The sequence below is a fragment of the Canis lupus genome, chromosome 8, assembly GCF_003254725.2.
Source record: "Canis lupus dingo isolate Sandy chromosome 8, ASM325472v2, whole genome shotgun sequence".
Classification (NCBI taxonomy): Eukaryota; Metazoa; Chordata; class Mammalia; order Carnivora; family Canidae; genus Canis; species Canis lupus.
The window spans coordinates 58,276,155-58,302,511 of NC_064250.1; the positions used below are offsets into that span (position 1 = coordinate 58,276,155).

Genomic DNA, 26,357 nt, shown 5'->3' on the forward strand with positions numbered 1-26,357 from the left:
AGACTAGACTCCTATGCTCCATCAATATATATATTAATGTTAATGTGAATAGGAATCCTGATTTATAAGAGAATCACATACACATCATATTTTTTTCCTTATGACTTGTGATATCTGGATCTTCTTGAAGAAATTCTCTTCCCTATTGGTAACAATAATATTCACATATATTTTCTTCTATTAACTTTTTACATATAATGCTTGATTCAAATGGACTGTATCAGTACACAAAAAAGAGGTAGATATTTGGTTTGATATATTTTTGTCATGAATAAATTTTCCTAATATCACTTATTTGCCAACAGTTCATACTTTATTCCAAATTTTTGTGGTGCCATCCTATCAGATATTAATTTCCCACCATCCAGGGTCTCCAGAGATCTCTATTTTTGTGATTTTCAGTTCCTGCAGGAATGTTTCTCATTTCTTTACAATATGCTTTGGTATATCACAATATACACTCCTGTTATTTGTGAATTTATATCCTTCCTTACAAATTTCAAATGAGTTTAGTTTATAAAAAATATCTAGAATAGTACTGAGATTGTTTTGAATTCATACATTTAATTTGTATATATTGATATGTCCACATCATTAACTTGCAATATTCATGAACATATGTATCCCCATTTGTATATAATTATTTGTTATTTAATTTTTATTCCCCACATGTATATTGTGCCTACCTTGTTAAGTCAATCATTACACATTCCAATACTTTTGTTTTACTGTAAATTATATATTATGTCTTGGTTTTCTTTTTGATCATTGTCGTTATAAAGAAACATGAGTAATTTTGGGGGGGTATGCATGAATCTGGAAATCTCATTGGATTATGCACTTGGAATAATTTGTGGTTTTTCTTAAAGAATACAATATTGTATGCTTACACTGAGAATTTTATATCTCCCTTTCTATCTATACATCTCCCTTTCTCTTTCTCTCTCTCTCTCTCTCTTTTTCTTGGTTGTGATGATAGAGAAGTTCCAATAAACGATTAAACAGTTGATAACTAGCCATCCTTGTCCCTAATCTTAAAGGAAATATATCTAAAGTTGCCATATTAGGGGCAGCCTGGGTGGCTCAGCGGTTTAGTGCTGCCTTCAGCCTAGTGCCTGATCCTGGAGACCAGGGATCAAGTCCCAAGTCGGGCTGTCTGCATGGAGCCTGCTTCTCCCTCTGCTTATGTCTCTGCCTCTCTGCCTCTCTCTGTGTGTCTCTCATGAATAAGTGAATAAAATCTTAAAAATAAATAAATAAATAAATAAATAAATAAATAAATAAATAAATAGATAGATAAAGTTGCCACATTAAGTTTAGTCTCTGTTGTATGTTTTCGGAGAATAACCTTCATCAACTTAAGAAAATACACAAATACACTTTGATTCTTCTTTGATATTTTCTAGCAAATTTATTCATTCATTCCTTCACTCATTGATTCATTCATAATTAAGAGTACTGGCTCAAGGCAAACTGTCTGAGTCCAAATTGTGGGGCTATTATAATCAAATGTGTGGCTTTTTATCTTCTTTAGCTATTATGTAAATGTAGCTAATGATACTTTCCCCACGTAGATTTTTGAGTGCTGAATGAATTAACATATGCATAGGTCTTAGAACAATACCTGTCACATGGGAATGCCAACTAAGTACTAAATATTATTTATTTAATTTGAGGATATCTTATAACTTATTCAAATATTTTCATATGTGCATAATTTATTTCCTGGGACTCAGTATGAGGATGTTTTCGGTTACTTACATATAATCTCCATATCTCTTAAGTTTTTTTTTTTTTTTTTTTATCATTTTCTCATCATCTTCTGACTGCCCGACTAAAATTTTCTTACAAAATTTTCTTGCTCACTAATTTACATTTCTTTTCTGAATACTCTGGTCCTTTGTGTTTTTAAGTGAATACTTATACGTGTCCCCAAATTTAACATTGTTTTTATGTTTAGAGTTTTTATATTTGGAAGTACAAGGATTATTATTTATGTTGAATTTGTATATCTCCTTAACTCTTATTTTAACAGTAAAACTTTTTTTTTAAAACCTAAAATATACAAAAGACTATAAGTTTTTATAAAATGTGTAAAGAATATCATAGTAAACGGCTATATATATGTTCCACGTAGTGTACATCTTCCACCTCATCCAGAATACAGAGGTACTGAATCTGTTGAAGCTGCATTTACTTTCTTCTGTGATGTCATCTCTTGTTTCAGTGGTAAGCTTTGTGCTTGCATTCGTTGTTTGATATCTTTTTTTCGTTTTGGTTTTGATTTTTTTTTTAAGATTTTATTTATTCATTCATGAGAGACACAGAGAAAGAGAGAGAGAGAGAGAGAGGCAGAGACCATAGGCAGAGGGAGAAGCAGGCTCCATCCAGGGACCTGGATTCGATCCCGGGTCTCCAGGATCACGCCCTGGGCTGAAGGCGGCTCTAAACCGCTGAGCCAACTGGGCTGCCCTGTTTTTGATTTGTACAAGTTCTTAAACAATATAGTCTCTCATTTTGAATATTTCGCATGCCTGGCTGGCATATGTCTTCTACAATGACTTGCTTATTCTGCTATTATATTTGTGAGATTTATTCATGCTGATATATGTGGTTCTAGTTCGTTTGCTTTCAAAACGTGTAGCATTTTATTATAGTAACCCACCACCTTTCATTCTATTCTTAGGTTAAGAGACAACAGGGCTTTTTCACAAAAACAATTCAATTATAGACATTCCTATGCGTGCCAACTGGTACATATTGTTGCTACTATCTTTGCAACCTCACTAACTCTGGGTATCACAGTTTTTTCCTTTGTATTCCAATATGGCAGGAATAAAGATGACTTTCCCACGGTGTTGTGATTCCTTTTTTTACTGTGGAATACCCAGTAAAGTCTTTTACCTGTACTGTGTACTTTCCTTTACTGTGAAATACCCATCTATGTCTTTTACCCAAACTTCAACTATTCTGTGATTTCATCCTACAAATCTATAAATCTTTGGTACGTATTCTTGTTGCTAAGGCTTTTTTAGTAATTTTATCCCAAATATATGGATACGGTTTACAATTTATTTTTTAAACATTTTTAAATGATACATTTTTGCTGCAGTTTTAATTTTATTTGAATCTGCTTAACATTTACTGTTTCTGAGTTCATAAATATATTCCTCAAAATATCCTTCTAACTAACATTTAAACTCAATTTATAATAGCATTCTGTACAATAATGTCACTGAATTCACTTTTGAAAGAATAAACTCAACAAAAGCTTTGCTCTGAGTTCTTGAACAGAATACAAAAATAAAGCCATTAGTGAAATTAACCAACTTTCTCTTTAAAATATATGACCCTACTATAAATATGGAAGAAATTAACTGGTTTTAAATCACTTCTGGTAATGGAGCCAACACTTCATAGCTATTTCTTCACCTTTTATATATAAACTCAGATTAAAAAGTGAATAAAATTAATGCAGAACCACAGCTTTAGATCTAAATGAAAAGTCATGCTGTAGAGAGTAATATATGTCCTTACTGTCTGCATCTATACGTATATTTGGACACAATCTCCTTATATCAACTACTGACTTTTAAAATAGAGGCCAATGCTTCTTTAACAGATTTGTGTCTACTAGTTTCCATGTAGTCAGTGGCATAGTGAATACTTTCCATGGTGAATGATAAATGCCAACAAATACTGGTGTAAGTCACACATTCATTTTCAACTTTCTTGAAAGGCTAGAATTAAGTACCTCAGTTTTCATTAAATACCAGCATTAACTTTTGAGTTCATTCTTCCTAACAGATTTTTTCCAAGTCCTCAAGAAACACTACTAAACAAGTTTAAAAAGTGGTTGTAGATATTTGCTATACAATAATCGATAACACCTCAGTAGCAGAAACATTCAGACTACTCTCTGTATGTTCTAGAGTGGGACTGGTCAGGCTCCATTTCACACATGTGTATTCCATGTACACCCTACTTATAATTTCTCTTGTTTCTGCTGACATAAACAGTGAATGAGCGATGGCTCTGTAAATCTTATAAGCCACAATTCAGGCCACTGCACATCTAGCTGGTACATTAAGTATCGAACAGGAATGGTCTAATACTTCTCTCATAATTGTTCAAGGCCTGAAAGAATTAGGTTTCCCTAAATGCACTTCAGAATACACTTGATTTCTTAATGAAAGCTCATCTTGATGCAATGGAACTGGGGGTACTATTTTTCACTTGGAAAGGATTGGGAAAAGGAAAAGAATGCAGACTCTATGTGGTTAGATTTAAAATTTAAAAAAAAAATAAAAATAAAAATAAAATAAATAAATAAATAAAATAAAATTTAAGCATGTGTTAAAATAAAAACCATTTACTTTGTGTGTGTTTACTATTAGTTGAATACATGGCAGAGTCTGGAATCACAAAGTAGAGGTCTACCAAAACTCTCCTGGCTTATTTCAAAGTAATAATTATTTTTTTGCTGTTGTTGCTAAAACAACAAAGACCTAAATTGGACAGGAAAATACATAAACATGTATAACCTAGGCTGTCCCAGGAAAATGAGGAGATAGAGGTCATCTTGTCTGTAAGTTTCAATGCTTATCATTTTACTTGCGTACTAATCAAATGTATGCTGTTATGATGGGTACAGGTCTAAGTGGTATAGTGTTATCTCCAATGTCATGTTTCTTTTTTGTTTTTTTCACTTTACTTTGTGTTTAAGATTCACCCATGTGAAACTAAGGATGTATTACTATATGTTGGCTAATTGAATTAAAAAAAATAAAAAGATTTACCCGTGTTGTTATATGGGCATTTAATGCATTACTCTTAGCTGATGCCTATGCTTCTTAACAATACCACAGTAAACATCTTTAATTGGATCCTCCTGTGGACATATGTGAGCATTTATTTTACAAGTCACTTTGAGGCATTGTAAGTATCATTCCTCATTCCACTAATTCAATGACCCTGTTGTATAGTTGGACAGATACCTTGATTTTGACCTAATCAACATGTTGCATTTCCCATGTGATGCCTTAGATTTTGTAATTTTGAACTTTTAAGATGCACTTCCTCACCCCTAGCTCACAAAATTATTTGTTCATAGTTTGTTAATGTTATAGTTTCACCTTTTATACTTAAACTTTTATCGTATCCAAATCCTTCATTGAGCAAGGATCAAGTTCTGTTTTGCTTTTTTTGTTTAGTTGGGTTTGTTGTCTCCATGTAATAGACCATATTTTCAACACCATCTATTAACAGTCCTTCCTTTCCTCACATGTTGGAATTACTTTCATCATATAAGTTTCTATTATATAAACACTGACTCTGAGATCTCTGTATCTTCCATTTTTCTATTTACCTAATAATTCTCAAAAACTACTACAGTTTGTGTTTACTGTTAATATCATTTAAAGTATGTTGGTATCTGATAAGACAAATCTTTTCATCAGCCTTTTTTAATGAAATTCATTCAATTATTTGTGGACTTACATTAACTCATTTAATATTTTAGTGCAACTACTAATTCTTTAAAAATATTTGACTGGATCACATTATATTAGTATATTTTGGGAATAATTGGCCTCTGCCTTAATTGAATTGTCCCATCCATGAGCAAGCATGATCTTCCCATTCATTCATTTAGAATTTTTTATTGGGGTTTATATTTTTTCTCTATAGAGAATAGTATATACTTAGCTAATTATTACTTGCTTTCCTTGGTGTTAAGTTAATGTAAATGCTACCTTGTTTTTAGAATTCTTCATTGGTGTTTGATGATGTAAAGAAACACTCTTGACTTTCTAGGCTGATTATTTACTTGATAAAATTGCTGGACTGTCTTATTGGTTTCAACAGATTATAGAGTATATTAATTTTTGGAAATAGATGATCATAAACATTTTGCAAATAAAAACGTATTTGCTGCTTCCATTCAACACATATGTATTATTAATGTTTCTTTTTTCTTTTTTTCTTTTCAATGACATTGTCTAGAACCTTCAATACCATGTAAACAGCAACATTGATAAGGACCATTTTTCTCTTGTTTTTGATAATAAAGTTATCCAGCTAAAGATTTTTCTCAGGTGTAAAATATTTTCTGTCATATATAAATTAAAGAAATCCCCTTTGATCCTTGTGTGCTAAGAGTTTTTATTATAAATAGTGATTAAACTTTACCAAATTAATTTTGGTCATTGATTTTGAAAATTATGATCTTTTTCTCTTAATTAGTGTGATGAATTACATTGATAATACTTCTGTTTGATACATCCTTGTGTTCCATGCATACACTTATTTGATCACATATTTGAATTTAAATAGCTAATATTTGTATTATTTTTTATTTTTTTATTTTTTTATTTTTATTTATTTATGATTGTCACAGAGAGAGAGAGAGAGAGGCAGAGACACAGGCAGAGGGAGAAGCAGGCTCCATGCACCGGGAGCCCGACGTGGGGTTCGATCCCGGGTCTCCAGGACCGCGCCCTGGGCCAAAGGCAGGCGCCAAACCGCTGCGCCACCCAGGGATCCCTACATAGCTAATATTTTTATTTAGGATTTTTGTCATTTAGACACTTAGTTAAAAAGTTAAATGGAGGGTGCATAATTTTTTATATTCCTTCAACCTCTTTAAATCTAACACAATCCGTCCCCATTTTGTCACACACTTACTTGTCATAGAAGACCTTGGACTACTTGTTCCTTCAGAGGCCCATCTTTTGTTCTGACACTCTTTAATTTGTTCACCAAATTATATGTAAACACACACAGAAACACAAATTAAGTGGAAGTTTTGTCACTGTCTGAGCATGATTATTTCACCCTCATAAAATGAATTGAATAACTTTTGCTTTCTTTCTTTCTTTCTTTCTTTCTTTCTTTCTTTCTTTCTTTCTTTCTTCTTTCTTTCTTTCTTTTCTTTCTTTCCTTCCTTCCTTCCTTCCTTCCTTCCTTCCTTCCTTCCTTCCTTCCTTCCTAACAATTTATTTGTTACAGAACTAAAGTGTTTCTTGAAACTCAAATATCCTCTGGCCCTAGAGATTTTGGGGTGGAGAAGTCTTCAACAATTATTTAAAATTTCTGATTTTGTTATTCAAGGTCTTTATTGCTTTTTGAAAATATTTTGTATTTTCTATTAATTTAATTTATCTGATTCCAAGGCGCATTAGTTATATTGTTCCATAATATTTTTGATGTCCGTTGTGTATATATAGCCATCGCCTTTTTGAAATCTGTACATTAATTACATGCATCTTCTTTTCTTTTTTCTTAATCAGTCTTGTTAAAGGTGTGATTAAGTATATAGAGACACAGGCACACATGGGTGGCTCAGTGGTTGAGCATCTACCTTCAGCTCAGATCTTGATCCTGGCATCCTGGGATGGAGTCCCACGTCAGGCTCACCATAGGGAGCCTGCTTCTCCCTCTGCCTGTGTCGGTCTCTCTCTCTGTGTCTCTCATGAATAAATAAATAAATAAAATCCTTTTTAAAAAGTACGTATAAGAACTTACTATTAATAAAAGGACTTACTATTAATTTGATTAAATTTATAAACTACCTTTAATCTCTATTTTATTGAACACTACATCTTGTTGTTTCCTTTTGGGAAGGATTTGCCCCCAAGTCAAAATGTTCAGCTTATTTTTAACCTATTCTATTTCCTGTTTCTTTTTGATTTTAAAAATGTTATTGTATTTAAATTCATTTAATTAACACAGAGTGTATTATTAGTTTCAGAAGTAGAGCTTAGGGACTCATCAGTTGCATATAACACCCAATGCCCATTCCATCAAGTGCCCTCCTTAACGCCCATCACCTAGTTACCCCATCCTCCCACCCCCCTTGCCTCCAACAACCTTCAGTTTGTTACCTATAGTTAGGAGTCTCTTATGGTTTGTCTCCTTTTCTGATTTTGTCTTATTTTATTTTTCTCTCCCTTCCTCTATAATTCTGTTTTGTTTCTTAAATTCCACTGTTAGTGAAAGAATACGATAACTGTCTTTCTCTGATTGATATATTTTGCTTAGCTACCCTCTAGTTCCATCCACATCATTGAATTGGTAAGATTTCTATTTGATAGCTGAGTAATATGCCATTGTATATATACACCGCATCTTTTTTTTTTTTTTTTAATCCATTCATCTGTCAATGGACATTTGGGTTCTTTCCAGTTTGGCTATTATGGACCTTGCTGATAGAAATACTGGGGTGCAGATGCCTTTTCAGATCACTACATTTGTGTCCTGTGGATACTTAGGGTGCAATTGCTGGGTTGTAGGGTAGCTCTATTTTTAACTTTTTGAGGAACCTCCATACTGTTTTCCAGGGTGGCTGTACAGGCTTGCATTTCTACCAACAGTGTAAGAGGGTTCCCGTTTTGCAATGCTGTCACCAACATCTATTGTTTCCTCACTGTTAATTTTAGCCATTCTGACTAGTGTGATGTGGTATCTCATTGTGGTTTTGATTTGTATTTCCCTGATGCTGAGTGATGTTGAGCATTTTTTCATGTGTCTGTTGGTCATTTGTCTGTCATCTTTGGAGAAATGTCTGTTCATTTCTTCTGCCCATTTCTTAACTGGATTATTCATTTTTTGGGTGATGAGTTTGAGAAGTTCCTTAAGATCGTGGATATTAACTCTTTATCTGATAAGACATTTGTAAATATCTTCTCCCATTATGTTGTCTTTGGTTTTGTCTACTGTTTCTTTTGCAATGCAAAAGCTTTTTGTCTTGATGAAGTCCCAAATAGGCCATTTTTCCTTCTGTTTCCCTTGCCTTTGGAGACATATCTAGCAAGAAGTTGATGTGGTTGAGGTAAAAAGGATTCCTGCCTGTGTTCTCCTCTAGGATTTTGATGGATTCCTGTCTCACATTTAGGTCTTTTATCCATTTGGGGTTTGTTTTTGTGTATAGTGTCAGGAAAAGGTCCAGTTTCATTCATCTGCATGTGGCTGTCCAATTTTCCCAACACCATTTGAAGATACTGTCATTTTTCCATTAGATATTATTTCCTGCTTTGTCAAAGATGAGTTGACAATAGAGTTGAGGGTCCATTTCTGGGTTCTCTATTCTGTTCCATTGGTCCATGTGTTTGTTTTTGTGCCAGTACCATACTGTCTTGATTATTACAGCTTTATAATACAGCTTGAAGTCTAGAATTGTGATGCTATAAGCTTTGGTTTTCTTTGTCAACATTCCTCTGGCGATTTGGGGTCTTTTCTGGTTCCATACAAATTTTAGGATTATTTGTTCCAGCTCTGTTGAAAATGTTGATAGTATTCTGATAGGAACTGCATCAAATATGTCTATGCTCTGGGTAGCATAGACATAACAATATTCGTTCTTCCAATCCATGAGCATGGAACATTTTTCCATTTCTTTGTGTCTTCTTCAATTTCTTTAATAAGTGTTCTATAGAAAAAAAAATTTAAAAAAAAAAGGGTTCTATAGTTTTCAGAGTACAGATCCTTTACCTTCTTATTATGTTTATTCCTCGGTAACTTCTAGCTTTTGGTGTAACCTTTTCTATTTCGTAATAAATATATTTAAATCTTTAAGGTTTTGTAAACACTGGCTTAACTGAGTTTCATAAATTATGATGTGTAAAAATTAATTTAATCCTAATTGTCTCTTAATTATGCCTTTGAATACATTTAAAACCATATTTTATTTTAAAAATGGTAATTTGATTTTCTTATGTATATAAAAAAATGGAAGCTACTCTTCCCATTCTGATTCCAGTATTTTTTTGCAATATCTTGGGCGTATATCATCTCTATGGAATTCTTTAGCATCCATTAAAGCTTCCTTTGTCACCTTAAACATATTCTAGTTTCCTTAATATTTCATGTGTTCCTGAGAAGAATATTTCTGTGTCTTGTGTATGCAATAGCTTGGGTTTATTAATGCTATTTTTCAGATTTTCAATATTTCTGCTTATATTTGTCTGCTTGACTGATTAAATCTGATGACTTATATATTTCTCTCTGTATGATATATTGTAGAAATTTATTATTAGTTGTATATCTGTTTATGATGGATATATCTTCTTGCTCTATTGTTTCCTTTACCATTATATATTACTGTTCTCTTTCCCATATGATATAGTTTTGCCTCAAATTTTATTCGAACAGATTTTAAGACTGCTATTTTACTGTTCTTTTGGTTCATATTTGTCTAGTATGACTTCCTTTATCATTTTATTTCAATTTCTTATTCTTCAGAGTTTTTCTCTTATTTATGGTAACTTCTCTGGAGACCAATTTGTGGTACCTAAGATTAATGGGACACTGAGATAGTGAAACATTGAAATGAATTAAATATCTGATAGAAGGATAGCCCAGTTTTACATAATGCAATACTACAAAAGGACTGGATGAAATAACAGAGAAAAACTCAAAAAATAGTTTTGTGTACACACATACACATATATATACAGTAAAATATGCTTTATGTGAATTCTTAAATGTTCTTTTTAAAGTACTAAGTATAGTGAGCATGTGACTTCATTGGTTGAGGGCCAAAAATACTTAAATTTTATGAACAAGTAATTATTATCTTTTAAAACTGTCTTAAAACAATGATGATAAAAATATTATCATGATTTTAACTATGTGGTGGCAATATGGATGTTTATTATATTATGTCTTGTGTTTTGTGTTTTTCACTTTTTTTTTGAAAATATGACACCTCACAAAACTTAAGTGATAAAACCTCAGCATACGTCATAGAGTGAGTCCATTTAGGAAATCCTATGCAAAATAATTTTAAATAACTGATTGAAAATTAGAATCCAAAAAAAAAAAGAAAAAAAAAGAAAATTAGAATCCAAACTGGTAATATTGAATCCCAATATGTGTTCATTTAAAGTTTAGGCAAATTTTTATTACATAATAACTTTATTCAATCTATTGTTTGAACCTTGAGTTTTTATAAGTAAGATGAAAATTCTGTGACTCCAGGTTTTCTTATTACTTTATTCAGGTCCTGATGAATTTAGACTTAAATCCCATAAAAATTATTTCTAATCGATTTAAAATATTTGACTCAAGAATAATATACAAAAATAAAAATAATTTTAAAAAGAAATAATATACAAGTATAAAGACACTTCCTCGGGTATAAAATAACAAGTAACATTCTCAGGGAATTATTTATATGCCATTAGAAATACTCCCCCCTCCATTTTTAGATATTCTAGAGGTCTTCTTATATATCAATAAGTAGATGAGGAGCAATGTATGGTGAAAAATACATTTTATCCTGAAGTAAAGACTCATTCTAGCTGCAAATTTGACTTTAGCACCCAGTAAAATCTAAGTTCTCTAATGAACTAGTTTCATATATGAAATTTGTCACTAGTCCAACAATGAAATGAAAGATTGCCAGGCAAATTTCAACAACCACAACACATTTGATTAAACTACTTTTTAAATTAAAATTCCAGGGATACCTGGGGGGCTCAGTGATTGAGCATCTGCCTTCAGCTTAGTGTGTGATCCTGGAGTCCTAGGATCTAGTTCCACTTTGGGGTCCCTGCATGGAGCCTGCTTCTCCTCCCTCTGTCTATGTCTCTGCTTCTCTCTCTGTGTCTCTCATGAATAAGTAAATAAAACCTTTAAAATAGATAAATTAGTTTAATTAAATTAATATCCCATCATCAGTTTCATATTGTCTGATTATATTGGTTAAAAACTGTGAAAAGAAAGTTCTTGTGACTGAATGGAAGACTACAATTTCAACCTGAATTTGACCATTGGTATGGCAACATAGAAGCTGATGCTCACTTTGACGTGAGCCGTTTTAGTGCAGAGACAAAATTTCTGTGTTCAAAGACCAAATGGAAAGAAAAAAGGAAATATTGACTAAACATAATTTTCACAATATGTTCTCTAAGAGGAAAAGGGACATGCAGAAGCACTAGAGAAACCACAGTGAGTTCATAATATGTATGGACAACTACATCCAAAATTTTACAAATTAATATAGTGGGGAAAAGTTCTTGGTGAAAGTATTTAGAAAAGAAAATATTTTAAAAAGGAAGCATTACAACTTTATAATTCTTTTTTTATGACTTTATAATTCTTAATGTTGGATTGTTTTCTGTTTGTTGTTTTGGTGGAATGCATTTTTCATTGTGTATCTCCCCAGACTGAACAAAAACAAAATTGAACACAATGAAAGTGACACTATGAGTCCAGAGGAAGAGGATCAGTCGACTATCTTCCATGATTTCATTCGGTGATTCATGTACAAATTATCTCTTAGCTACTAGCTCCTGATTTTAAGGAGCTGAGGGTAAATAAAATTTAAAGGGATGTTGCCTTAGTTTGGGCTGCTATAACAGAATACCACAGACTAGGCAGCTTAAATAAACATCAATTCTCACAGTTCTGGAGAATGGAAAGTCTAAAATCAAGACTCTAGCAGAGCTGGTGTCTGGCGAGAGCTCCCTTCCTTGCATGATGACTGACTTCTTGCTATATCCTCATATGCAAAAGAGAGATGATCTCTCCCATGTCTCTTCTTAGAAGTACACCAATTCCATACATGAATGTTCCACCCTCTGACCTAATTATCTCTCAAAGGCCACAAATCCAACTTCCACCTACTGTGACATTGGGAATTGGAGCTTCAACATATGAATTTTGGACATACACTCAGTCCACACCAAACATCTTGTTTTAAAATTGGTATCTTCTACTAGCCCTAGAAATCTTGTGTGACATTTTGTTACAGAAACTCTTCACAGAAACATTTTCTTCAAAACACTTAATCAGTATATTCAAGTATGAAAACAACATTTCCTCTGGTAGCTGAGACTTATTTTCTCACTTTTTCCTACCTTACAATTTAACTGGGAGGTGTGCCTAAAAGATCTCTGAAATTACTGGGAAAGACTTTGGCAATCCTTAACAACTGGAAAGGATATTTCTCCCGAAAAATCTGTCACAAATCTCCAAACGAATGGTGGTTATTATGAAATTTTTTGGATAAATTTACTGCATCATTAGTGGTATTTCTGAGTCAGTTAGACATAGAAAATGAGGGGGGGTGCGGATTCAAAAACACATAACAAGTCAGAATAACTTATGGACACAGAATTTGGTCCTCACACAAGCTCAGCAGAAAAATGTTCTTCAAAAGAGTTCTGTCAGCATAAAATAATGCAATTTTAAGAGTCTGTCTCTCTTTACCACTAATTTGAGTTGAATGAATCCATCTGGCTGGGCCATTCCTGATGGAAAGATAATGTTGTGAGAGAAAAAAATGGGTATGTGTACATGGGTGTATATTGGATTGGACCCTATGAAATTACCATTTTTATACATTAAAAGGTAATCAAATATGACTGATTTTGTATTGTTCAAACTAATAAATATGTGCACACATTTGAATATATGCAAAATATAACAATTTGCCAATACATATAATTATTTTGTGATGAATATTTTTCATATACACAGAATATGATATTTGACAAATGTACACTATTTTGTAATTTAAACGTCTTAACCTTTGCAAGTTTCTTAGTTCTCTTACCCAATCCCCTGAAAATATTATGATAACTGTCTTGAAAAAGAAAATTAAAGCCACTACTCAAACTATTTGATTTAGCCAGAATGAAAAACATTGTATTTTGGGGGATAGAAAGATATGAAGCTGGTAAGATTTTAGAATATTCAGTCCTTTAGTAACATTTTTATGATATGGAGACTAGATTGTGGTAGTTTTTGTAGGAACACATTGACATCAAGTGCTGACCATATGCATGAAACATCTGAAGTAGAGGCATCTAGGCCAGTCTTAAGCAAAATGTCAGCAGCTGAATTTGTCATTTTTTTTTCCTTCTTCTCATGGAATATTGTTCTGTGATTGGCAGGTACAAAACAATCAGCTCCAATGTATATTCTGCATAGTAAATTTAATTAAATCCCTGCTGACTTTGCTATGTTTTGTCCACTATACCCGTCAATCCAGAGGACTCTATAAATAATCAAACCAGAAAGATTGAGTACATTTTTATAGGATTTACTGTTGAAATCAAATAAACTATAGTATGTTAATTTGTGTAGTATATAATTAAACTCTTCATCTTTATTGCCTATATGTTAATTAGACATAAAGGTAAGTAATACACATAAATGTCAAGTAACATTACTTTGTCATAACTGGGCCACGTAGGCCTTTATTTTAATTTTGTTAGCTCTGCACTATGTGCCAATTTACTTAACGACTTTTTGGGATCTCCTACTATGTGCTAGAATAGTCATAGGTGTAGGGGAAGCAGTTCAAAACAAGCTATCTGTCTATATAGGAAGGACAGTCTCATTTTTACCTAATTTCATGAGTATCATAATACATATAGCATAAATGTACACTTATGTATGAATCACTGGTTCTGAATCAAAAGCCCCATTATATATGGTCTTCATTTGCTTTCGTCTCTTTTTCTGCCCAGTCTTATCTAAATACACCAATATATAAGCCTCTGGGGCAGAGACTACAGACTGATTTCCCTTTTTCCTAGGCATACAGCCAAATTATTTCCTGATCTCTCTTTTCTGGATAAATGAGGATGTGTTACTGAGTTCTTGGCAATGGAATGCGGATAAAAATGACGAATGACGCTCGGAAAAACTGTTTCCAGTCTAGATACAGAAAAAAAAATGTAAAGAAGTGTAAAGCACCAGCAGCTGATAGGGAAAATGATGAAAATCCTGGGCTCCTGAATGACCCACTGGAGCCTTGGCTCCCCTACCAGTTGCATTAGAGTTGTGACCTGAATGAAAACCAAACATTTTTGTTCTAAAAACTTAGTGTTTTTCCCTTTAAGCTATTAGGATTTTCAGGTTGTTTGTGTTAGCTATCAGCCTATTATGACTAAGACAACCTCTGTGATGGAGGTTTCTGGTTTTGGGAGATATATGTCCACCCTATGGTGATCTTCCATACTTGGTGATAGTTAAACTCACAAAATGGAAGCAACAGTTTAGTGTTTCTCATTGTGCTGACTCCTCAAGTGACAAAAAAGAGAAAGAGTCTGAAGAAGATAGGCACATGGTTTATTAGTGTCTTAAAATCCTTGTTCAACTAGAACTGAGATTCATTGCAAATGTAATTGATAGAATCAAATCTTCTTCTATGGCAGAGGGAAGATGAACTCAGAAATCAGGAAGAAATGGGATATATGGATGTCTGGTAAAGTGTGAGAGAGCATTTAGATTGGAGGAGAGGGAATCAGAAAATAGAGGAACAAAAATGAAGGGGGGTTCACTCATTTCAATGTTGAAATGCACAACAAAAGTTACTTATGAATTTTTGAAGAAGGCATTTATTTATTCTCTATAATTCCAGAGACCATAGTAAAGATTCATGGATATATTTTATGGAGAGAGTCCTGCTTAATAACAGATGAAACAATTGCTAACTAGAGCTAACTCAATTAGTTCTCCTTTACTGGAAATATCCAGTATTTCTGGATGACCAACTCTCCAATAGGACCTCCCCACTTGATCATCTCTTAGTCTGGTTGCTATGCTTCCATTTCTACTGCCATAACTATTATTTTGGTACTTTTATTAAAGCCCTCAAATGTCCTTGCTTAGGGTGGTATGTACTATACTCCAAAGCCTTATAGGTTGTTGACATCTGATTTAGGTGCTATGTTCCCATGCTTTATTCTGGACTTTTACTCTGTATTATCTGTCAGACATTTGTCACTTGCTTTGTGTAAATACAGTTACCTTAAGATATAAACAACAAAAATATATATTTTTTCAATTTTAGAATTCTCTCTGACTATACTCACAAAACAGTTGAATAAATCAGTTAATTTCTGACCTTGCAGATACTACAGCCAGAATGCCTCAGGGACACTTATCAATTCTAAAGGTTCTTCATTCTAAGGTGAAAAACAAAAATTTAATCAAGGTTTTTTTATTGGGTGGTTGATGGACTTGAGAGAATTTTCAGAAGCACTCTATCCTTCTAGGAGGCTGAAAAACTCAATAACATGTTTTAAGTTATCACTTTCTTCCCTAGCTTGAGGCATTTCTTCTCTTTCACTACCACACCATGCTTAATTTATTTTTCTCACCACCAGATTTTATCTGAATTTTCTCTGCATATCAATGTTTCCTCCATGCTATCCTTTTCAATGTTGATCCCATTGGTTATTATTTTGCTTCCAGAAATGAACAAATAATCTTTCTTTCTCTCTTCTGCCTTTCTTTCAACTTTGAGAGAGAATGAATGAACATTGTACATATATATGTACATATAATTTACATATATATGTACATATATGTACATTTATATGTGAAAATTATATATGAAGATATTGGAATGCCTGGCAGAAAATAGTACTTAAAAACATTTGTTGAAAAAAAAAATTTGTTGAGGGGTACCTGGGTGGTTCAGTTGGTTAAGCATCCAATTCAATTTCAGCTCAGGTCATGATCTTAGGATTGTGAAATCACGCCCTGCATTGGACTCTGTGCTGGGTATGGAACCAGCTTAATATTCTCTCTCTGTCTCTGCCCCTCCCCTCCTCTAAAAATACAAACATAAAATACTTGTTGAATGGAGCCAGACCATGTCCTTGACTATTTATAATTTTACTAAAAACCAACTATATCTCAGACCCCCCAAAAAAATTTGTATCTCATTTCTCTACTTACATCTTATGACCCAGTTTAAGGGGTCAGCATATATCACCATATCCCTAGATGATGTGCCAAATTGATCAAGAAGATCTCAACGTCCAGGTAATTCCTTCATGTCTTTAGCAGAGATCTCATTTCCAAACGAAGTGATGGCTGTTCCTACTATTCCTGAATAAGCACAGGACAAGTCAGAATAGAGGTCCTCCCTTAGAAAATGTCTCTAAGTCCCATAAGATTGACACCTAATAAAGCAGCTTACATATTATAACCAATCTCTATCACAATGAGTAATGAACCATCACAGCTCACTCATTACCTACTCAAATGAGGCTGCCAGTTGTAATTTCTGGTCTTTCACCTTGTAGCTCAAACTGGCATATAGCACTATGAGTCTTCTGGGCAAATAACGTTGTTTAACTCATTAATCCCCCTCCTGAATATTGTAGTTCATCCTCCAACTGAACTATGAGCAAACAGCCTGGGACTGAAAGACCTTCCACAGAGCTCCTCTGCTCTTTCTCAATCTGGCACATATAACAAAGGTTTATGGTGCACATATGAGACTGTTTATTGAGTGTTATAAGGAGAACATTTTCAATGTAACCTGATAGGGAGGGTAATAGGGTAGATATGTTTTGGCTTGATGTGGTTACCAAATCATGTGTGTTGTCAGGAAAATAATTCTATAACTTCCTTGTAAAGAATGAAAAGATACATATATTCTTTAGTTCTTTCTTGGGGAGTTTGTAAATTAGTACATGAAAATCCACATAACTTGTCAGTGTGTAGGTTAACATAACTCGAGAACTGGTCTATAATACACACTGGGATATTTAAATCATTTAAAACATTGTTTGGCAAACAGTTACATTGACTTGACAAATTGGGATTTCTTATTAGTTTCAGTGTTGCTTTTGGCTCCAGGCTCCTCGACCACCCCCTTTACTCCCAGTTTCAAACTGGATAACACTGCCTTGGACATATTGAAAAGGCTGTGTGTGGTAGAAGTAAGGGGTGGGGTGAGATAAGCAAATTGTGATATATTAAAACTTTTAGGTATATTTTTAAAACTCTCTTTGAATAGTATAGAATGTGTCTGATCTGAACTTAATTTCAATTTTATGGAATTCTTGAAACATGGATTTGGCTTATATATTAGGAAGGAGTTGCTGACAATGGAGTCCCACCTTCCTTAAGGGTTGGGATAGCCATCTATGAGCAAGTCATACAGAAAGCCTCCAAATATGGACTTCTCCTAAGGACACTCAACCACAGGGATGGGACTTGGCAGTGACAACCATTCTATTATCAACCAAGCCAGGTTCTGACATCAGCAAGTCAATTACGGTCAACCATAATTGGAGAGTTTCTAGTGTACTGAAAGGAAAGAACTTTAGTATGGAGGGGATCTTTAGAAATCACGGTGTCCAGATTTTTCATTTTGTAGATGTGGAAATATGGGCTCAATGACATTAAGTAACTTGTCCAAAGCCAGAAAACTAATAAAATGCATGTAAGAGTCTTCCAAAAAATGTTAATTAAATTTGAAGGAAGCTTTTCTGGGACTATAGTTCAGACCTCTTAACGACAATATGCTGATTTTCCTTAAATAACAGAGTTTCCAAAGATTAGAAGGCAAGTGATTTCTGAGACATAGCACAACATGACTTTCTATTGTTTTCCTCCATGAGCCCTACTTAGCTATTCGACTAACATTAGCAATCAATGTAATGTGTATCCTGGTATTGCTAATTGTACATTAACCGCAAGAAAGTGTAAAGAGAATCATATTCTTGGAATGTTAAAAATCTTAAGGAAATAAATAGATTTTTTAAATTATAGGACAAAACTCTAAAGCATTAAATATATTCAACATATTCGGCATCGTACAAAGACATGGACATATTCTGAAAGGCAGCTGGGAGAAATGTAGCCAAGGAGATGTATCTGGAAGAATTTGTAGAGACTGAGTAGGTAATGATGGTCTGAAGACAGAAAAATATGCCACTAACCTTTTAAATAGCTGACAGAAGAGAGGAAAAAATATGTGAAAAGTTTATTTTAAGTGAGCAATTCAGAGCACAGTGGCCTTTTAAACATGGAAGGGAAACAGATGGACAGAGTAACTTAGGCTCTGAATAGTCTTTCTTGTGTTTTAGGTTAGACAGTTTGGGGAAAGCAGAAAGCTTGTATGAAGAACTGATATGATTGGAATGTTTAATGTTAATGATTTTCACTGTTACTCCTAATTCCAAAAGTAATCAAGAAAATAATGGAGGCTATGCAATGCATATAGCTGTGGTTGGATTGGTTGAAATATACGACTGTTAAGACCAGGAGGAGGCAGGTTCCTCTGGTTCATAAGTGACAGGCTCATGCAACAGACTGAATGCTATGTGTATAGTAAAGATTCAGCTTTCCAGGTGGGCTGTGGAGGAAATGTGCATGGCTGATTGCATGGAGATGGTGGTGTTGGTGCATGTGAGGGCCGTGGCTGGGAGAGCAATGGAGAAAAAGGCTAGACCATAAGTCTCTTTATCAAAACTCTTTAAAAAAAAAAAAAAAGACATTCAGAAAATGAGACTTCTGAGTAAGGAACTTGGCAGATCCTCTACCCACCAAAATGGTATTTTTTTTTAAAGATTTTATTTATTTATTCATGAGAGACACAGAGAGAGAGGTAGAGACATATGCAGAGGGAGAAGCAGGCTCTCTGTGGAGAGCTTGATGCTAGACTCGATCCCAGGATCCCAGAACCACGCACGACCAGAGCCAAAGGCAAACACTCAACCAGTGAGTCACCCAGGTGGCCCCCAAACAGCAATTTAAATGGTGAAGATTTTTTTTTAATCACTTAAAGTCCAAATTGTCCAAATGGAGAAACATTCACCTGAGGAAATCTACTAAATCTTTGTTAGAATGGTGAAATAAATAACCTACTCTCTAATCTGCTTCCCCTCCCAGCTCCATGTGACAGGTCTAACTGGGTCATATACAGCAACAGAAAGAGGGGCTCCTTACTCTCTCAGCTCCAAGTTTAGGATTACAGTTTCACACCAGGAGGACTGGAATATTGTTTCCCCACCTTCCTGCTAATCCAGCCCCCAACTATAGACTCTCCTTTTACTAATCTCTACTCATAGGGTGAAAACTTTACTTCAGGGGCTGTAGGGCAATATTACTTAGTTCCCCAATCACTCACAGCCCAGCTGTCTCTTAGGGTGGAGATTCCAAGTAGACAAAACAGACATCCCTCCTTCTCAATGGCTCTCAGGGAGTAAGCGTGTCAGTCCAAGTAAAGCAGGTTCTTGTCTTATCCCAGCTCCAAGCTGGAACTCAGGGATTTTGCCTAGGGTGAAAGCACATGAAGGACTCCAAGACTCTGCCTGAGGGTACTGAGTTTATGAGAACTGGGTGGAGAAACCCAGGCCTCAGGGCATTATTGGAATCTAGAGTTCTTGATGGAAAGCAATGAAGAAGAAAAGAAGAACGTGCTAGTTTCCCAATGCCAGCAAAATGGTAGACTAGCAGAAGTTTTGTAGAAAGAACCAAACTTTAGTAGAAAGGAAACAGCCAAGAAGAACCCTCCTGGGATCACGGTCTACCCTGAGAGTCAGAAACACTATACACTTGTGATAAGCTGCACCTGCTCAGCAAGGATCGGAGCAGCACACGGGTCAGACCTGAAAGCATTACCCAACTTCACACAGACCCTTAAACACAGGGTAGAAGCTTCACAGGCAAAGGGGGCTTAAATGAAACCTCTAACCAAACACTTGCTCAATAAGCTATTGTGACTCACAGGTAACTCCTAGGAAACTAGCTTCAAAAATAAAATTACACATATTCCTGGCATTCTAGAGGACTGTGTGTGTACCCAAGACTGAAGCTTCTCAAGAAAGCTGAGTGAACACTCAACCTAAAAATTTCCATCTAAATGGGAAGCATAAACCAACATATAAATTCACTGAAACCTGAAAGTGTCTTACAAGCCCACATAAATATGTATATATGTAGAATGCTAATAGGTAAATATCTGACTAGCAAGCTCAAGCCCAACCTTTGATCACTAGGTAGATCGTGCTGACACAGGCAATGTCTAGGTAGCTAAATTAAAAGATAAAAACAAAGGATGAAAATCCAAGCAGGGACAGGAAAGACTGCACATTTTGTTAGGAAAATATTTCACAGAATTAGTTTAGCCAAGTCACTAAATAAATAAACAAATGACCAAGCAAAGAACAACAATCACCTCTGGTAGAAGTGTCAGATCTGCCTCCAGACTTTCTTTCTTTTTCTTTCTTTCTTTCTTTCTTTCTTTCTTTCTTTCTTTCTTTCTTTCTTTCTTTCTTTCTTTCTTTTCTTTCTTTCTTTCTTTTTCTTTCTCTTTCTTTCTTTCTTTCTTTTTCTTTCTTTCTTTCTTTTTCTTTCTTTTTTCTTTCTCTTTTTCTTTCTTCTCTTTCTTTCTTTCTTTCTTTCTTTCTTTCTTTCTTACTCTTTTTAAAATGTTTTATTTATTTATTTGAGAGAGAGTAACAGAGATTATAGAGGGAGAGGGAAAAGCAGACTCTCCACTGAGAAGAGAGCCCAACTCCCTAGGCTTGATCCCAGGACCCTGAGATTATGACCTGTGTCAAAGGCAGATGCTTAACTGACTGAGCCACCCAGGCACCCCAAGAGTTCTTAATATGATCAATTTTCAACAACAACAAAAAATTATGGGACATTTAATGAAACAGGAAAGTGTGATCCATCCACAGGGGAGAAAGGCAATAGAAAATGCTTTGAAGGGGATGAGATGATAGACTTAGCAGACAAAGACTTCATGGCATTATATAATGTATATGTTTAAAGAATTAACAGAAATCATGCTTGAGGATTAAAAGGAGATATGGAAATAATGATATTGATAAAAGAGACACTCCATTCATAAGACATAGCAATTATTTTATAATTAATGTAGGGTGATATTATCATATTAGAAATACAGACAATCAGCTTGGGTAGCAAAGCATGGATTAGTTCGGTTCTCTATTTGAGTTATGACCAGGCTGAAATCAAGGTGTCAGCTGGGGCTGTGATAACACCTGAGGCTTGAGGCTATCTTGCAAGATCACTGGTTCTTGACAGACTTTAGATTATTGTAGCAGTGTGTCTGAGGTCTCCGTTTTCATCTCGGCTCTTAGGGAATGCTCTTGGCTCCTAGAGGCCTCTCTTAGGTCTTTGCTTTGTGGCTTCCTGTTCTCACAACATGGCTCTTTACTTTCTCCCAAGCCAGTGGGAAAGTGATTAAAAACCTCAACTAATTAGGTCAGACCTTCTCAGAATAATTTCCCTTTGTATGAACTCAAATTCAACTGATCAGGGCCCTTAATTATATATGTTAATTCCTTTGGCTATATAACTGAATATATTAATATGCACAATATTTCATCATGATTATATATATAACTATACACATATATATGGTATTTATATATACAATGATATATATACACATATATATGATATAGATCATATGTATACACATGTATATTGTATACATGTATACATATGCATATTTATGTACATATGTATATCACCAGCTATAGTCATGCTGTGAAACCCAACTAATAGAGGGTCATTTCTTATGGCTTCATAAACTGACAAAACAGCTCAAATGCAATCATGAGTCATAGAAGTGATCAAGTAATTTCTAGAAACATAATGAACCATACATTCATTAGGAAAACAAATACTGAAAGAATGTTCAGTATTTTTTTTAAGATCTTATTTTTAAGTAATCTCTCCACTAATGTGGGGCTGGCACTCACAACCCTGAGATGAAGGATAACATGCTCCACCAACCGAACCAGCTGGTCACCCGTCAGAATGTTTATATATCCATTAAAGGGTTAATTAGCTAGCATTTTCTTGTTTAGCAAAATCGTAAACATGGGTAAAGAATAATAACAATAAAAAAAAGCTAGTGGTATATTAGAGATATAAAAACTTTCACATGTGTTATTTTATATTATTTAAAATAATGAGTGGCACCTTGGGTGGCTCAGTCAGTTAAAGATCCAACTCTTCATGTTGGCTCAGAGTTGGAAATGGGAAATCGAGCCCCATATTGGGCTCTGTGCTCAGTGTAGTATACTGCTTTGGGTTCTCCCGCTATCTCCCTCCAGCTCATGTGTACATGCTTGCTCTCTCACTCTATCTCTCAAATAAATAAATAATCTAAAAATAAAATTAAAATAAAATAAAATAAAATAATAAAATAAAATAAAATAAAATAAAATAAAATAAAATAAAATAATGAATATTTCCAAGACAATGGTAAGCACTTATTTAACATTTGGATTATAATTTTTTACCTTTCTCTATGCCTGACATATTCCCTTATCTGGGCCTATGAGTATTAATAATAACTTACATGCTTGTTTTTTAAAAACTGGAGTACCCTCCCAACTTCATAATTCATTATGTCATAAGGGGAAATATGGAGGGGCGGGTAGGGAAAAATTAAGAAGGGATACAAGACACAAGAAAGAAAGAAGGAAAAATAAGGAGGAAAGGCTGAAACTTAATACTGTCTAGAAATTTTCAAGTTTTATTTTAGTTGTATGGATATATATATATATATCCATACAACTAAAATATATAAACACCTGGATTTAATAATACAATTTTTATTTATGTATTTATGTATGTATGTATGTATGTATTTATTTATTAAGATTTTATTTATTTATTTATTTATTTATTTATTTATTTATTTATTTATTTATGAAAGACACACATAGAGAGAGAGGCAGAGACACAGGCAGAGGGTGAGGCAGACTCCATGCAGGGAGCCTCACGTGGGACTCCATCCCAGGTCTCCAGGATCAGGCCCTGGGCTGAAGGTGGCGCTAAACCGCTGAGCCACCTGGGCTGTCCTAATGATACAATTTTTAAATGTGTGTCTGGAATTTCTACAAAAATTAGGTACAACTTAGTTAAGGAGTCATTAGCTATATAAATCTTAAAGAGCTCCCCTTTCGCCTGGGTGAAGTATTTGAATTTTGGGGGAGATAAACAATTTTATAAAAGGAGAGAGGAATAGCAGCAAGGCTTTTCGGTGTGTATGGGTACTCCACCTGCTTCTTGGGGTTCCAGGTGTCCCCTCCTCAGTATAAATCAGTGCAGGTGTAGTAAATATTTTTTATAAACAAACACACCAGTGGAGGAACAGACCCTAGGCTTCAATGCAGCAAGCATTTTTTTAGAATCTGAGGATATGGACATCTACAAGGTGAGTTGATGTCCCTGGATGACCAACAGGGAGACTCCACGTGATGAAGTACATTTAATCCATGGCAGTCTCCTCCCAACCCTCTTTGTGTGTTGTGTGTAATCACCATGCCCTACCTGTGCACTCTATTTCTTTCATGGTATACAGGATACTCAATATATGCTAGCCAATTTAAAAAAAAAAAAAAATGTCGGAGTTCAAGAAAAGTTGAAGGAGCATCACAATTCTCTTCACCAAGCTCTCCCAATTGTTAAGAATTTACTACCTATGTATTACTATATATATATTATATATAAGATATATATAAATAAATATATAAAATACACATATATGTCAGTGATTTTAAAAGAATACATAATATTCTCTAGCATTAATCTAACTGAATTTCCTTGTCATGAATTTACCTCTCCCTTACTCCCTCAAGTTTTAAGAATAGAAAATAAAATGCACTATGTGGCTTCAAGCTGTAATTTCCACTGAAATTGTTGAAATCATATAATGCAAGTGGAAATGAAAAGATGAAATTACAACTTTTCTAATACCTCATCCAGGTACCCTTTATTTTTATATAATGGGTGTTTCTGCCAACTCCACCAACACCAAATTTGCACACACTTGCCATTAAAAATAACTTTTTTTCCCTTTATATAAAGGATAAGAAAAAGCACTAAGTTTAAAACTTTTGCCACTTTCAAAAAATAATTTTAGGCAAAGAAGATTTTTTTCAATAATTAAAATTGAAATAATAAATAATAATAGAATAATAAAATAATAATAATAAAATAACAATAACAAAAAATCAAATAGTTATTAATTTACCACATGTGAGATGGTCTACATAGATATTTCTTCATTATTTTTGCTTTAGGAAAATCCTTTCTTAATGACAGTGTAAAAAGAAAAAATGAGATAGCAAATGTGAATGGTTTGAAAGTATATTTTTAAATATCTCATCATCAACCTGATGTGAGTATCATTTGCACACTAAAGATGACAATACTTTTAAAATCATGATTGCAGAAAGCCTTCAAAAACACAATATAAATTTTTATCACCTGACATGTCTTGCTTTAGTTAATATTCTAGCAAATATTCCCCAAAACTGTACTACACAGGAGATTGAGGATGAAGATACTTAAGTCGCTTGTGTAGAAATTATAATTACACTTTGGGAATGGGTAAATTGATCAAAGGGCATATTGTACCTAAACTGACTAGAAAGGGACATTGGAGAATCTTCATATTAAAAAGATTAGCATAGTAGAGACAGACTCCAAGATAATCATACTACAATGTAATATGACACATGACACAGAAAAGAGATATCCAAAGTTGAGATTCATAGGTGTCTATCCACCCCAGAGAAATGAAAGTCTATGTTAACAGAAAGACTTATGTGTGAATTTTTATAGCAGCATTGATATTAGTAAAAAAAATGTGGAAACAACCTAAATGTCCATCAATTAGGGACTGTATACACACAATGGTGTATCCACACAGCAGAATACTATTCAATAAAAAAAAAAAAAAAAGAATACTATTCAATAATAAAAAGAAAAGAGAATGATCTATGCTCCTACATGAAGAAGACCCCCTGTATATAACTGAAACAAATCAATCATAAAAGACCACTTATTATAAGAATCAACTTACATAAAATGTTCAGAAAAGGCAAATGTATATATAGAGAAAGTACACTAGTAAGTCACTTAGGGTCAGAGGTAGGAATAAGGAGTGGGTGCTAATGATCTCTTTTTGGAATGATAGAAGTGTTCTGCAACTGGATTGTGGTGTTGCTTGGCAACTCTCTAAAATTATAAAAAATATTAAATTCCACATTTTGAATAAGTCAATATTGTTATTTATTTATTATCATCTATAAAGTGGAAATAAGTTTGGTCAGGAATCAAAAGAAGGAAAAATCAGTTGTAGTTACAGGAAGACTTCATGGAAGAGAGAGTATTTCAGAGATATTTAAAGCATAGGTATGATATCTTTTTATCTATTCATTTATCATAACTGTCTCAGGTCATAAGGAGACCTGATTTTGGACAATATGGAGAATGAGCACCTGTATACGTTATTTTACCATATGGCTCATAATGCTATTTAATTTCACTTTACATCATATGTATATATGTATAATTTTCTTTAATATAAATAAAAATTAATTACAAAGAGTTACAAATATGCTACAAAAAATCTCAGTTTTGTTGACTATATTGCAGGCAAAAGGTGCATTGACAACATGGATCGGCTGTTTTCATTAACATTTGTGTAAAACTCCCACACCAATACCAATAATGGGAAATCAAAAGGGAAATCCATTTAGTGCTCTAAATATCGACACTATTTCATTTAAATAAGTGAGAAAATTCCGTATGGACAAGAAGAA

The 26,357-nt window shown here is 33.9% G+C and overlaps 1 long non-coding RNA gene across 2 annotated transcripts in view; it reads right to left on the reverse strand.

Annotated features, from left to right (window-relative positions):
* LOC112657291 (uncharacterized) overlaps nucleotides 1–26,357 on the reverse strand; it is a 125,798-nt gene that overhangs the window by 15,139 nt on the left and 84,302 nt on the right. The window contains exon 5 of one of the 2 annotated variants that reach the window (XR_004818222.2): nucleotides 16,699–16,851. The exons of the other annotated variant lie outside the window; for it this stretch is intronic. This is a non-coding gene — a long non-coding RNA (uncharacterized LOC112657291). The remainder of the gene's footprint in view (nucleotides 1–16,698; nucleotides 16,852–26,357) is intronic. 2 annotated transcript variants of the gene reach the window in all.